The 15,741-nt window shown below is 52.7% G+C and overlaps 1 protein-coding gene across 14 annotated transcripts in view; it reads right to left on the bottom strand.

Annotated features, from left to right (window-relative positions):
* ADGRB1 (adhesion G protein-coupled receptor B1) overlaps positions 1 to 13,595 on the bottom strand; it is a 281,192-nt gene extending 267,597 nt beyond the window's left edge. For 6 of the 14 annotated variants that reach the window (XM_042035710.1, XM_042035714.1, XM_042035711.1 and 3 more), the window contains exon 1: positions 12,479 to 13,203. The gene's annotated coding sequence lies outside the window, so the exon portion shown is untranslated. Of the gene's footprint in view, positions 1 to 12,478; positions 13,205 to 13,577 lie in introns of those variants that run through there. The other 8 variants (XM_042035716.1, XM_042035717.1, XM_042035718.1 and 5 more) reach the window with 3 other exon arrangements.
* Between the last annotated feature and the right edge of the window lie 2,146 nt (positions 13,596 to 15,741).

Here is a 15,741-nt window from a genome sequence, read left to right as displayed (position 1 = left end):
TTGGAGACTCATCTGAGCTGCCACACCCCACTGTGACTGGACATGGAAGCCAATGGCTCCCTTCTCATGTTGGCCTTTCTTTTCCTCCTGGTCACTCATTATTTATTAGCATTATTTCACTCAGTAATGGCATTTTTGCCTGCAATTGGACTGCACAGGGACAGAGCCCAGTCTCAGGAACCATCTGATGAACTGTCCCAAGAACTGAACTAGATGGTCCTTGTGGGTCCCTTTCAGCTCAGGATATTCCATGATTCTGTGTGGAATCCATTCACACCATGGACTTGCTACCCAGGAAACACAAAGCTCTAGCCAGGGGATGGCATGGGGCAGGGATTATTCCTAATAAACCTTAGGGTCAAGACTAAGTCACAGGTGGGGAGACAGAGGGAGTTTTGTTCTGTGGCAGCGAGTTGCACCAGGTCTCTGAATCAAAGAACAAGCCCTGACACGTATTATTGATTAATATTTGATGTGATATTTCACTGACTGAACATCTGCAGGGGTTCGTATCCCTGTACACACAAGAGATGCTGGGGCAGCGAAGTACTTGCAAGGATTAATCAGAAGAAAAAGAAACTCTGATGGTCCCAAGGTGAAACCCACTTCCACTCCTGAATTAAGGAGGAAAGATGTCCTAAAAAATCTGATTTTACAGAGCACAGCCATGCTCAACCTCAGTCAGAACCTCTACCAGCCACTGTGGTGCCAACAACAGCATCCTATCTACCCAGGTCTCCTTGCTGTCCTCTCACCTTGAATATTTACCAATGTCAGAGATTTTATTCTTAAAGGGGAAGAACAGTTACTGTAGCTAATAGTTCACTACAGATTCTATTAAATAAACCCATTAATCAGCAGACTGTGCACTGGGCTGGGCCAGGCTGGTGTCCCCCACCTCCCAAATCTGCCTATCACACCACTGCAAAAATGCCAGGCTTTGTGCTGTTGTGCATTTCAAAGGTATTTGTGGCTAATATTTGGCAAAATCCAAGTACTGCAGACATCCAGACCCTGCTGTGGATCAAGTCAAGAACATGTGGAGGACAAGACTCACCAGCAGGAGCCCTGATATCCAAATAAATAAATAAATTTTCCTGAGGGAAAGGGTGCAAACAAACAGTTCAGAGATAGCAGCAGCTCTCCAGGAGCTTCACAGAGGAAAAGGGCTGAGCTGGAGGTGAAGCACAACCCAGATGTTGACCTCACCTCTGCCAAAGGTTCACTTTCCACCTAATTCAAGCCACAGACCAAGCAGCTGCCTCAGTGCTCAGGAGCTCTCCATTGGCCATGCTCATATTTGGTGTTGTGCAACCCACGGTGATCAAGTGATGGAAATCCAAAAGGGCTCATCAGGAAAAGTGCAGAGACACAAGATAGTGTTGATCAACAATTTGGGAAGAAATAAAGCATAATAACTTTAAACGATTCACTCTTTTGATGACCCAGGGAACAAGTCTCCACAGAGAAAATCAGGGTTCAGGAAGAGCCCCAGATACCGGTGCTTGATGAGGGTGACTGGACAGAATAATTACACCCCCAAAGTCACCTTCCAGGCTGGAAGCCTGGAAAAAACCCTCTTTGAAATGCTCTTTCCCTGACTGTCTAAGGAGCTGCAGCCATCAGAGCGACACTTCCAGAGCAGGATGGGCCCCTGAGTGGAAAGGATGGCTGGGTAGCACTGTTAATCCCCCACCCCAATTCTGACCCCTGCACCGGGGTGATTGATTTCCTTCCCCCCGGATTACACTGCTTGCTCTGTAATTGACAGCAACTTCAAAAGGGCTCAGCACTGAAAGAAAACCTCCGAGGGACGGTGTTGAGTGGGAAACAAACACAGCATTTGGGTTGTAATTTGAGGTGGGAAGCTGGGGTTTTAATAACCACCTTGCCGTGGCCTGCTGGGCACCTTGCAGCTCATAAATTGCATTTATGAGAACAGGAGGTTACAGGGAGGGTTTTGAGTCCACAGGAAAGGCAGCCGTGCCTGGTGTGGCGCATCCGAGGCGCTCGTGGCCATTCTGCTTAGCGCCAGCCTCCCTGTCCCGCCCCAGTGCTGTCATCTGCACGCAAGCAGAGCCTGCTGACCCAGCTCCAGGACTGGGAAGAGCCGTGTCCTATTTACATCCAACCACTCCTGTGGGCAAGGGAAGGGAGGTGAGGAAAATCAGTGCTTTGCCCCACATTCCCCTTGCCAGGCAAAATGGAAATAATTGTGGTGAGATCTTCTGCAAACACATTTATGGCCTGCTCAAGAGAAAGGTGTTTCTGTTCCCTGAACCTTCTAGGATGAGCTCCAATCCAACAAAGGCACAAACCATCTTCCCCATGCCCAGCACTGCATCCCACGGTGTATCTGATGCTGTTGACAGTCAGGTGATACCCTCAGGGGCACTCCAGGATGGTCTTAAAGGTCCTTTTGGGAAGATCATTGCTCCTAACCAGAAGTCAAAAGCCAGACCAAGCAAGGGAGGGACCCACCAACCATCAGCACCACAGAACAAGGAAGGAGATGTTGCAGCTTGTGGTGGAGCATCCCCCCGTTCCACATCCCAGAAAATTCCCAGCAACTGCAGAACAAGCTGAGGCTTTTCCCAGGACAACAGAAAAAGATATTCACAAAAATATGAATATTTCATGATACGGGAGTAAAAGAATGTAAGCATCACATCTTAGGGCAAGGTGTGTGCACATTTCTGACCAAAGGTGCTGTGGCATTGCCTCTGGTCACAGCCCAGCCAAAAAATCGGTGTAAGACTCCAGAGAGAGGAAGGGGCATGGACTTGCCAAGAAAGGCCTTGTCTAGAAAACTGGGATCAGGTCAACAGGACATCAAAACAGGCCTTTGTCCCAACACAGGGAAGGACAGTCTCTACTTCTTGAGGGGTTGTAAGGCTGTCTCACACCATAACAAAAGGTTTTTCTTCCACTCAAAACACATCACAAGCTTAGATTTCAGCCCCCAGACCTCAATCCCGATCAGATTTCCTCTCTTCTGAGGAGGCCACCACAATGGGTGCTGCCACACAGCCCCACCCTGGAGTTTGTCCTGCATCTTTAAATACCCTGCAGACCTCCTGCTCACCAGGAGGCAGCTGCTGGGGGCAGCTGTGTCCAGTGAGGGCATCAAAATCTACAGCAGTTGTGTCCCATCTTCACAGAATCACAGATGCTTCAAGGTGGAAGAGACCTCTGGAAATCACCTCATCCAGCCCATCTCACCATCTTCCTTGGTCTTGGTAGAGGAGATCCAGACTGAGGATTGCCCATCTGGGGAATGTCACTTCCAGTGGCATTTCCATGCCTGCAGGCGCTTCCCACAGTTTCTGGTCCCTGAGGGATGCCTTGGGTATATCTACAATCATGTCAACTCTCCCAGCAAGGATGCCCTCCTGGTGTTTCCACTCATCCCACTTAACTGGATCCCCCAGCCAACTGGCATTCTGCTGGGATCTCTCCCAGCTTCCCCCTTGCCCTCCCAGCTCTGCTGCTCTTCTGCCTGTCACCATCTCTCCTGCTGGTAGTGGCATCATCTCCATCTGGAGACTCTGAAAGTCCCAACAGCATTGCTATCCCTGGTAACATATCTGAAAACCCCGAGCTGGCAGGAGCCAGTGAGTGACACGGGACAGGAAATATTGAACATTGTTCATGTCATTTTTTTAAACATTCAGAATATGCAGTGAACATACATTCACCATCTGGTTATTCCTTCACTTGCCCTCGTGGCTGACCTGCAAGTGGTAAAGTGGGAATTTGGATGTGATTGGAAGGGCAGTGCTGTGTCCAGTGATAGGATCTGATGGAAAGGCTTGGAGCTGTGTCAGGAGAGGTTTAGACTGGATTAAAGGAAAAGGTTTTTCATCCAGAGGGTGGTCAGGAACCAGAATAGACTCCTCAGGGAAGTGGTCACAGCATGGAGACTCCCAGAGTTCCAGTTTGGACAACACTCTCAGCAACATGGGGGGATTCTTGATGTTGCTCTGTGCAGGTCTAGGAGCTGGACTCGATGATCCTTGTGGGTTCCTTCCAGCTCAGGGCATTCTATGATTCTACTGAGATATGGGCAGCTCAGAGACCCTCTGGCCTCCTCAGGGTTTGTCTACCCACAGGTGGACGTAATTCACATGTTCCTTATCACAGTCTTACGCTCCTTTGGGCTGCATTCATCAGAGCAGACCAGGCACTGAATGTCCTTTGTCATGGACTCTCCTTAAACCAAAACTCACCCCTGCAGCCATCAGAGCTTCCGTAGAAACATGCTGTGCCTCGGGGAACACTTGCAAGGCAGCATCTGATCACTGAGGAACCACAGCCCTGCCGAGCTCCATCCCAAGTGTAAGTGCCAAGACAGCTCAGCCCTGCTCAGGGGAGAGGTTCATTGACATTTACACATTTAACATCACCCACGACCTGGGTGCAGCAGTACAGGCTGCTAGGTTATAGAGATTTTTCCTCTCCTCCCATCCCTGATTTCTGCCATAAAAATCAGAGGCTCTGCTGTGATTTTACCTTCACAGACAGATATCCTTGGGACACATGCAAGAACCAAATTCCCTCACCATCAACTGCACACGATGAGATCGCACTAAGCTCCAGAAAGAGAGGTGCTTACCCTTGCCCCTTCCCTTGTATGCACGAAGGTGTGGAGCATTTCATTAGCAATTAACCCTTGTTTCAGCTCAATAGAGCTGATCAGATTGTGGAACAACATCTGAGAAGTGGAGATTAGCAGGCCAAGCTCTTTAATACTTAAGGCACCAGTGCAGCTACTCAAAATCAGATTTCCCTTTCTTCCCTGGCAGTTGATTAAAGCCTTTTCAAGCAGTTCTTTCCAACCTGCAGATGTTTAAGTCAGGTGATGGAGAAAAATTCTATTTTTTTTTTTCTTCTGGATAGGAAATAATGGCAGCAGCATGGACCTCAAGTATCTCAGGACAAAAATCAGGCCCAGAAAACAGACCTAAGTGTGTGTCTGTCTGTACACAGGCACCAAAGCAGAGCTTTGGTAGGCCTGACCACAGCGCAAACATGCAAAGGCTTCGGTAGAATAGTTCCAGAAGGGAGAAAATACTCTTAGAACAGGAGCTGAATCCAGAAATAGCCTGTGAGAGGATCAATTCCTGCTGCATACTGATTTATTCAGACCTTTCGTGGTGGCAAAGCCCTCTATAACAAAATATCTGATTACAGGACTATGACCATAAATTCCACACGCCCTCGAGCAATGGCCAATGAATAACTGACTTGTTAAGGGAACGGCCCTGCACAATGAATAAATCTACCAACAGGGCTTTCGATACAAAAGACCCCACTGGGACAGATTTCCTTGTGAAGGTGTATCGACTTTCATTTGCAGGAACCAGCAGATATTTGTTGGGAGGAGATCTCCATTGTTACACTGCTGCTCAACAACATCCAGCATAAAGCCTGACTCCTACCCCAGGCTTGATAGATTGGAATATCCAAGTGGGCTGGGCTGGACTGTACAAAGGACTATTTTGCAGTGCTCCACAAGGTTCTCCTGGAAAAGGAGGTGTTTAATCCAGAGGGAATCCAAGGCAGGTGCAGGAGAATTGCCCGCTTCCCTTGTAGAAGGACCTCAAGAAATTAAGGACTGAGAAAGGACAAGAAAAGATGGCTCTGGAGGAATGTTTAAGGGTGGATGTGCTCACAGTCAAGACGCAAGAAGAATACATCATTCCTGGTGGTCGGCCCGTGCCCTTCACCTCAGGATCCCAGAGGAAATGTGGTTTGACCACATCCAGCTGGACACACAGCTGGCACAGAGCCCCACTGGGAAGGAGGAAGCCAGGCTGCCCCATTTCACAAATGAGAAATCCAACGTGCAGAAAGACCAATGTCTTAATTAAGTGTGACCTGACCCCTGCCCTGAGCCACGTGGTTTGGCAGGGGCTGAGATCAGCCCCGTGATGATGTCCTTGGCCCACAGGGAGGATTGCACTATAGCAGCTTTTAAAACCAGCCACAGGGTTTTGGTGTTGGGTAACCTAAACTTCAGCGGTCTGTGGAGCTGTTGGCTTAAAGGATCATCCCCAGAGAGACAGGAGCACAGATGGGACAGAGACAAAGCGCTTCAGCTCCAGCTCTATCCTAGCACAGCTATCATGATGACCCCTATCCCAAAAACATTTAGACAGAGAGCTGTGCTAATTCTCAATGAATATGGAATAGGGCACGTCTGCCAGGAATGGGATATTCCTAATAGCTGACAGAGGGGAGGAAGAAAAGAGCCATTTTGCAAACAGCAAGGACTTTGTTATAGGCCAGCTGAGCTCAAAAACTGAGGGAACATCTCCATCTAGCAAAGCCAGCCTGGAAACAGGCAGCTGAAAAGGTGAGTCTGCAGGTGGGAGTGCTGAAATCATGGCAGGAGGTATCACAAGACCTGCCACTGACCAAAGCTCGGTGCTCAGAGAAAGAGTTGGCAACAATAAATAGCGGTACATACACATGGCATGCACGAAATGGTGCCCCAAACACATGCAGGATTCCTCTGTCCTGCTCCCAGGCCATGTCAAGTCAGCAAACAGCAGCTCTACCTGGAGTAAATCACCAACCAAAAACTATGATGGTACTTGGAACACCTGAAGGAGGATTTTATATATTTTATACATCTTGTTTCATACACTCACTTCAGCCGACATACAGGACACCCATCTGTCCCAATTTTTACCCCTCCCCAAAAATATCTATATTTCCTTACTAGGTCTGTGTCCATTCTTCCTCCAGATGCCATTTGCTTTCCCTGATCCTCCTTGTTTCAGGGATAAGGCATGACACCAAGCACGGCAGAGTTTGCCACTTCAACAGCTCGTTTGTCATCAGCTGGTCACTCCTTAATCAGTCTTTTATGGAGGGATATTTCAGAAGAAAATGTAGAGGGAGTAGGAGAAGGAAAGTAGGAAACCATCCCTGGTTTAATTTTGATAACATTGGCAGGGAGCGATTCGCTCCAACAAATTAAAATCAGCAAATCTCTCATTTTCTCTGACAGAGGTAACCAATTAAAATTTTCATAAAGGGGGCAGTGATGTGTGTCTGCCAGACAGAGTCACCAATCTAGCAGCCCTCTGATTTAAAATATTATCTCTCCTTTGCTTTTTTTTTTTTCTCTCCTCTTCCCTCAGAGCTTCCTGGAGCAACATGACAGATTATCTCAACATAATCAGACTAATACAAAACCCTCGCTCCAAGAGGCACCGCGAGGAAATTCTGAACTCGAGATGTGACGACAAATGGATGTTCTGAAGGGACTTAATTTACTGCTCGTTTTCCTTTCCTTTATTTATTTATTTTTTTATTGTTGTGCTTTGTAGCCTCAGCAGGCTGTAAACCACATTAGAAAGCCAAATATCACACGGAGTGCATAGAAGGGAAAGGGAATTACACTCCCCCCGTGGGCTGCCCGGCCAGATTGCTCTCCAAGAGAGAAGTTTGGCTTCCAGCTGATGGTTTCCTAAGTTCTAATAAAAGGGCCCCAGTAGTAGCTCAGGGATGGGGTGGAAGAACTGCCTTTTAGACAGCAGGACCATTAAGGAAGGGTACAAGGCAGGTGGGACCTCCAACACTGGGATGCTGGAGGATGCTAAAGACCAGCATGACATCTGTGGTGGTCCTGGCTTGGAGAAACGAGGGTTGCCACAGCTCCCTGCCGTGGTGGTTTGGGACTTAGAGGGCTGGTCTCCTGTGGATTTGGGATCTGAGGGGGTCACACATGACTCATAGAATCACAGAATGCTTTGGGTCGGAAGGGACCTCAAAGATCATCCAGTTCCAATCTTCTGCCATGGGCAGGGACAGCTTCCACTATCCCAGGTTGCTCCAAACCCTGTCCAACCTGGCCTTGGACACTTCCAGGGATGGGGCAGCCACAGCTTCTCCTGTCAACCTGTGCCAGGGCCTCAACTCCTTCACAAATAAGAATTTCTTCCTAGTATTTAATCCAAAGGAATGCAGTGCATTTCAAGTCAAAAAGAGCCCCTGCCTCTCCAGCACAGGTGAGGCACTCAAATACTGTTTTGCCTGGCAGGGACATGGTTCAAAGCAACTGAGATACCAAGAAGGAGACCCCTATCCCCACCTTGCAGAGGGAACTGTGCACCAGTCCTTTCCTTCCCGTGTTTCAGAGCCCCAAATCCCCACCCAAATTTATGGATGGAGGTCAACCCCCATCAGCATTTAATTCTTAGTCAAGTTCCCCCAAACATGAGCATCACCCTCCTGCTCTCTTTTATCCCAGCAAACTCCAGGCAAGCAGGGACCCCGGGGAATTTGGGGAAGGGGTCATGAGAGGAACTCAGGTGCATCCTGTGAACGGTGAACACTGGGATGTGATGGCAACCCCTGGGCTTTGTCTGCAGCCACATTTGAGCCATTCCAATCCATGCTGCGACACCAAGCACGGCTCTCCTGCAAGCCTCCAGGCCAGGTGCCAGCTCCCTTCCCTTTGAAGGCTCTCCTGGGGATGTGAATTTTCTCCAAGGGGAGGAGGCGAGCTGGTTCCAGAGACAGCCTGTCATCCATCTTGAGGAAAATACTCCTCTCCCTTTGCACCTCTCCTAGAAAGGTGGTGACCAGCATTCCACAAGCCCGGGATCAGGCCCGGAGAAAAGCTTTGAGTCATTTGTTTACCAGCACAGGTTTTCCTGGAGCTAATTAATGAGCCAAGCTGATACCCTGCAACAGGTATCGATGACAGAGGATTTCTGCTACACTTGAGCTACGGGAGGAGGTGAAGCTGGATCTGTGAGCACGCTGCTCCCCTTTCTCCCTCCCCCCAAGAAACTGGGAAAGAAAAGCCACCTGCAGCCACACAGGCACTGCGGGAAGCCCCTCTGTCATCTCCCCCTCGAGGATGGGACACCATCCCTGCTGGACGATGCTATGGGTGGATTCCCAGGAGCAAAGTGCTCGGGAATCCCTTTCTCCCACTTGTAGGGAGCCAGGGATGGTGTGAAGACCTCCAGCAAGCCCTCGGAACTGGGGGCTGGCTCCGTGTCCCCCCTCTCCCCCCCATTTTGGGCATGGGGGTAACAGAGCAGAACACAGCAGCACTTCCACTCCCGTGGAGAGCCCGTGGAAGCCCCTACTTTGGCAAGGATACTGAGACTGGGGAGAAGAGGGGAGGGGAGGAGATGAAACATGCGGGGGAGCATGGTAAAAAAAACATGGGGTGGGGGGAGCAAAAAGCCAACGGGAAGGTGACGCCGGACACTGGGAAATGAACCCCGGGGGTTTCGCGTTTCGGGTGCGGGGTGGGCGCCAGCGTTTATTGCGAGCCCCAGCTGTGCGGGTGGGGTTTTTTTGGCTGGGGGGGATAGCGGGGAGCAGCACTCCGCGGGCTGTGCCGAGCATCCGAGCGCTCCGGGGGTGGCGAGCGGCGATAGCCGGGCTGCGAGCGCCACCTCCCCGCCGCTCGCCGCAAGCCCCGGCCGCCCCCGGCAGCCCCCCCGCTACCTGGTTGGGTATGGGGGAGGCTGGGGGGGGACCCTGACTTTAGGTTGCGATGCCCGACACCTTTTGCCAGCCCCTCCCGCCGCGGGATTGCAGCGGGGATGGTCCCGATGCTGTGAGAAGGATGGAGTGGGGACGTGTGCGTGGTTCGCTAAGTTTGGGGTGGTTGTAAAAGGGGCTTGTGGGGTGCTGCGAGGGAGGGAAGGGCTGTGGGGGTGTCCCAGAGCACCTCTGGGTGCCTGCGGGGCACAGGGCGATGCAGGTCTCCCTGGGGTGGCAGAGAATGGGATGGGGGGTGCTCCCCAGACGTGGTGGTTGCCTTTGGCTGCTGCTTGGGGTGTGATGGGGGTTCAGGATCTCCCCCCGACTCCCACACACGCACACGCAGTTCCCATCCCGGGTATGGGGTCTGGCACACCGTCCCTGCCTCGTTTTCCCTCATGTAAGGAGAAGGGGTTACAACCATTAACAGAAAACCCCTCCGCTTTGCAGCCGGTCCTTCCCTGAGCCTGTCCACCTTCACTGGTCAATTACGGGGGCTCCAAGCCCCTCTCCCAGGGCTCTGCAACACCATCCCAAGCGCTATAAGAAGGGCTAGGAGCCCTCTTCCTGCTTTGCCTGTGCCTTGTCCCCGTCCAGTTCCTTCCTGGTCTTCCCTTTCGTCCTCCACAGCAGGAGCGATGCTGCACCCTGACCCCACTGTAACACCCGGAGCAGCGTATGGCGGTCCCCCGGGTCCCCTTACCTCAGCACCTCTGTGCCCCTCCGAGAGCCACCAGGCAGGATGTCCTTCCTGCTCAGCCCTCTCCCTGTCCCTTGTCCCCTGCCAGGCTCAGCCCCGCGCCCACCCTGTCCCCTGGCAGTGCGGCTTGGCTGAGCTGGTGCAATTCCTCAGCACTCTCCAAGGGTAAAAACCTCCCCGGCTCTGCCCTGCCACCTCCTTCCTCTTCCTCAGCGAGGTCTAGGGCACAGGAAGGATTGTGGGACCCAGGTTAATGAGTCATTAATTAATTAGGGACCCACTTAATATGCATGGAGAGTTGTTTGTTTCCTTTAGCAGCCCGGACTTTGGATGAGATCCCAGCCCTGCGAAGCCTCCAGCCTCGTCTCCCAGCTGATAATAGATAATACAGATATTTCAGCACCAGCCAAAGCAGAGTCATCATCATTAATACAGAGCCCTCCCCGCTACGCGGCGGAGGTCACCAGGCAACTCCTTGGAGTGTCGGGGGCTCGGCCCTCCCGGCTTTCCTCAGGCTCTGCCTGTCCAGGTAAGAGAAAACCTATAGGTAATCAACAGGTAACGGGGCTGGGGAGATGCACCCCGCACCCCGAGCGCCCCTGCCTCCCTCCCCGGGAGGCTTTCGAGGGGCCGCGATTTTCGCTCTGCCGCGCACGCAGGTTTGGGCATCTGTCAAAGTAGCTCTGCTCTTCCTCAGCCCCCTTCCTCCCCTCCTCCTCTTCCTCCTCCCTCAGCCATCAGCTGTCAGCTGGCCGTGGCTCTCGGCAGACCCAGCGCTGGAGCTGGGTTGTGGCTGAGCCTCAGAAAGCCCCAGCTCTGAAGGGACGGGGTGGTCAGGGATGGAAGGGGGGTGTCTTTTTGCCCTCCATCCCTTTGACCTTGCCTTGATGCTCCCCTCCCTCCCAACTCCTCTCTGTGCAGCTGATTCACAGGGGTCGTTTGCTTGGCCAGGGCAGGATCAGGGACATGAGTGTGAGTCACAGCCCAAGGTACCTGGCAGAGTTCTTCTGCAACCCGTTCTGTTCCCTTCCATTCGGGAACCGGTGCCTGCTCTCAGCCACGACTGAAAAGTCCCTTTGAAACCCCTACCTGATGCCCCTCGATCCCTCTTTTCCCCTTTTCCTCCCAGCCTTGGCAGAGCCATGGCTGAAACACCTCTCTGTGAAAGTCTGAAGATGCATCAACAGCCACCCTCCATCAGCGAATGTCAGGCCGTGAAAGGCAAGGGGGCGGTGGGGGAAGAGGGAGAGACAAATTTTGCGATTCATTCCCACACAGGGTGATTCAGAACAAGATGCTTTGTAATTACGCATCCCTGATGGAGACTCCTTCTCTCTCCACCCGCCCCCCCCCCCCCCCCTTCCCAAGAAAGGCTAAGCCATGCCTGGGTGCCAGCATCCCCCAGGAGCACAGCTCCGGGAGCAGCGTGTCTGTGTGTCTGCGCCGTACTCGGAGCTCACAGAGGCTAAAGGTTAATTTTCTCCCCCAGTGTGAAGCAAAGTGCTGAGAAATGGCATTTGGGGAGGCACACGAGGAGCTCATCGCCTCCCCAGTCGTAGCCTCCAGCCCTGGGTAGGTGCCACACAAGCAGTGACGCCAGCACGGACACCCCCCCCCCCTCCCCCCCCCACTTCGAGAGCTCTCCAAGGAAAAGGGGGAAGGCAGGGAGCTGCGATGAGGGCAGATTCGTGCCCGGGGCAGGCAGCTTCCGAGACTTTGTTTGCCAACATTGCGGGATGAGGAGTCCCGGACTCCAGGGCTGCCCGCGAAGGCACCGCGGCTTCACAGCACTTTGCAGTTCAGCCCCGGCTGGCTCTGCAGCTCTCCTGTCGCGATTCCCCGGTCCTCTTCCCTCGCCTGGCTGCCTTCTCTCCCCCCAAACAACCCAGTCCCCAGCTCCTTTTCCCAGGACACGTCTGCATTCCCCCTTCCGCATCCTGCAGACATTCAGTATTTTCCACCAGTGCTTGATGTTTGCCCACAGGACCTGCATGCACGAAAGTTAAAACTTCCCATGTCAGGGAACAATTACGCTCTATCAGTCCAAACTGTGGAGTGGAAGGGACGAAAACATCCTCCGGGCGCTGTTTCCAGGGGCAAAAGCAGAGGAGTGGGCGCCCACCGCTGCCCCCATATCCCCGTCTCCTCTGGGGATGGAGAAGAACCCCCTGCGCTCCAGGCAAAGCGCAGCCGGAGAAGTCGCGTTCCCCCTTTCCCTCCCCTCCGTGGAAGAAGGAAGGGTGGCCGGGAGCCCCTTACCTTGCTGAGCTCCCCAGGTTTTATATCCTCCTTCTTCCCTTTGTCAAATTCCAAATGGAAACCAGCAACATATCCAGGGGTAACCAGCCCAACATTGGGCAGCGCGTGAAGTCCAAAAGGATGGCAGAGCTTCTCTCCCCCTCCGCTTCCTCCACTCTTGCCTCTACATATATATATACATACACATTTATATATATATATATATATATGTATGTATTAAATGGAAAAGGGAAAAAAAAAATCCTAAAAGAAATGGGGGTGGGGAGGGAGAGGAAGGGAGAACCTTTGGTGTCTCTGCAGACAGGCAGGTGGAAGAGAAAAGCTGAAAATAATTAAGCCGTTTTTTGAGGAATCCTTAGGAGAGGGGAAAAACGCAGTTAAAAGCCAGTAAATCATTAGATCCAAGCAGACAATCAAGTCTTCTCCTTTGGAAAAAAAAAATATACAGCAGGGTTCAGAGTAGCTTTCCCAGCAGCGAGGAGCGAGAAGGGTCTTCTTCAGAAAGATATGTTTGTTTAAAATCCACTCGTCTGCTTTTCCTTCTTTCTCTCTCTTCTCCCCCCACACTTTTTTTTTCCTTTTTTTTTTTTTTTTTTTTTAATTCTGCTTCTGAATCTCTCTCTCTGAAACTAGATCCAGTCTTTGTAGCCAGGGGCTGCATTAAGGATTACATCAGGCTTTTATAAGCTTTCCAGATCACACATTAGAGTGAGAGAGAGAGAGAGAGAGAGAGGGAGGGAGGGAGGGATAGGAGGGAGGGATGAAATGCACACACACATACACACGCACACGCACGGATCGGAGCTTTGTAAAACAGGCAGCTATAGGCAAGGACCCGAACTGACACGGTATCGCATCGGGCATGCTCCCCTGGCCTCCTGGAGGAGAGGATGGATGGATGGATGGATGGATGGATGGATGGATGGATGGATGGAACAGAGGAGCCAGCGGCAGCCGGAGCGCGCTGGCGGCTCAGCAGCGCAGCCTCCCCGGGACGGCTTAGCCCTAAGCGGGGAGCCAGGAGGAAGAGGGAGCCGGGATGGTGGTGGTGAGGATGGCGAGGCTTCTGCTTCCCCCCCACCCCCCGCTCCCCAAAAACCTGCGGAGGCTCAGCACGGAGAGGTGCCGCTCGCCCGCAGAGGGATGCGCAGAGACGCTGGTGCCGCTGCCTGGGTACCGGGAGGGAGAGGGGGGTGCTGGGGCTCTCTCATCGCCCCCCCGGAGCCTCCCCCGGAGCTGACAGCCTGGGAAGGGGGACGGGACACTGGACAGGGCGGCGGGGACCAGCGGGGCAGTGGCTCCCCAGCCCCTCAGCTGCGGGGAGGGAGGGCGGGGATGGGGGGGACCTCCCCCAGCTCCCCGGCTTGGCCGTGCCTTTGCACCAGGGCACACGGTTTGCCCAGGCAGAAGACGGCGACAGCCATTAACCCCTTCCTAATTATTGTAATTTTACCTCTTTCCTAGCATCCTCCTCAACTCCTTGCTCCATTAACCCAAAATGTGGGGGGGGGGGAAGTGGGGTCTCACATCCAGGCAACACCCCAGGGTAGCAGGAGGCTGGCGGGGGAGGAGGGAAAGTTTGAGCAGGTGGAGGAGGAGGAGATGGGCTGGGGTGAAAGGTACGTGCTACATCCCGGCAGCTTTGGGGTAAAGGTGCTGCCTGCAGGTTTGCAGCCTGAGGAAGGTGCTCCAGTAATGAGAAGCCTGCCGAGCAGAGAAAAAGGAGGGGGGAAAGGGGGGAGGAGGGGGACGGAAGGAGGGAAGGGGATGGAAGGGAGAGGGATAAGGCTGGAGGTGTGTGGAGAGCTGGGGGACTTCAGCATCCTGTCAGACTTCGGGACCTGCCCCTTGTTTTTAACCCTTCCTACTCCAAAAGGGGGAAACCCACCCTCTTTCCCTGACAAAATCACCTCCCTCCCTGCTCGGGGCTGCTGCTCCCCCAACAGGGAAGGGGCACAGACCTGCCCAAGGGGCAGAAGTAAAGATCCCATCTGCCACCACCCTCTGTCCCTCTGCCTCAGGGAGGGTGAGGAGCATCCCTTTTCTCCCCTCAGTGCATCTCCACCCCCTCCCCTTGGCCTTCTTCCCCTTTTCTCCCTCCCTTCCTTTCACTTCATCCAGCCCCTTAGCCCTTATTTCCACACCTTCAAACCTCCTGCATCCCTAAAAAACTCTTGGGGGAAGGAGAAAAAATAAGAAAATTCTTCATTTAGACGAGCTGAGCTGCAAGCCCTGGCTGTGGAGGAACGCAGCAAAGCAGCCTCTCATCCCCAGCCAGCACTGCAGCATCGCTGGCCAAAGGCATCTGTGACATCTCCAGTTAAGCAGGGACTGGAGCAAAGGGGCAGCTGGGGCCTGAAATGCAGGTTTTTAGCCGACAGGCGGCTATGCTGGATTAGCAGAGTGCATGCTCCGAATGGAAATCTCTCCCTTTCCCTCTCCAGCCTTTCGGGAGTTTGTTTTCCTTCAAGAAGGCTTCCCCGCTCCTCCGAGTTGCCCAGGGATTTCTTCTCTGTTTCTGCAGTTTCTCCCTCTCCAACACACACAGGTGCCAGCAGGAGAGTGGGAAGCTTTGGAGGGAACCAGGGGGTGCTTGGCAAAAGGAGACCAATCCTAACCCTCACCCTAATCCTAACCCTAATCCTAACCCTAACCCTACCCTAACCCTGCCCCTGTGACCTCCTGGAGAAGCTCTGCCTTGCTTTTGGGGTGATGGGGAAAGAGAAGGGCACTCTCTTCCCCTGTCCTGTGTTTGGGGAGGTCAGGCAGAGCAAGGGTAGCTGGCCTCTCTCCTGTGTTGTAGGGCAAAGAAACCCAAGCAGAAGGACAAAGCACCAGAGAGTGGCACTGATCAAACCAAACCCATTGCCAGCTGCTGCAATGGGGGCTGATGGAAAACTCATCTTTGTGGGAATGGGGAATTGGGATCCATAAAGCAGAGAATGACAGAATATCCTGAGTTGGAAAGGACCCAGAAGGATCATAAAGCTCAGCTTCTGGCCCTGCACAGGACAACCCTAAGAATCCCACGCTGGGCCACAGAGCATTGTCCAAAGATGCTGACAAATGTCACTGCAGACCATTTCTTTCCAGTCCTAAGTAGAGAGATTCGTGAATCCCTAGACTCCCTTTTAACAAGAGGGTAAACATGGCTCACACCTCAAAATCATAGAGAAGAGAGGCCTGATGTCCCCATTTCTCACTGTGTGCCCTCCAGGGAGAACTGAGGGTGAGCTGTGACAGCAAACAGGACGTGAAGATTT

The sequence above is a fragment of the Corvus kubaryi genome, unplaced genomic scaffold (genome assembly GCF_017639235.1).
Source record: "Corvus kubaryi isolate FWS band 111438036 unplaced genomic scaffold, C.kubaryi_AGA036_p1.0 37385, whole genome shotgun sequence".
Taxonomy (NCBI): domain Eukaryota; kingdom Metazoa; phylum Chordata; class Aves; order Passeriformes; family Corvidae; genus Corvus; species Corvus kubaryi.
This window is presented reverse-complemented; position numbering and strand designations above follow the sequence as displayed.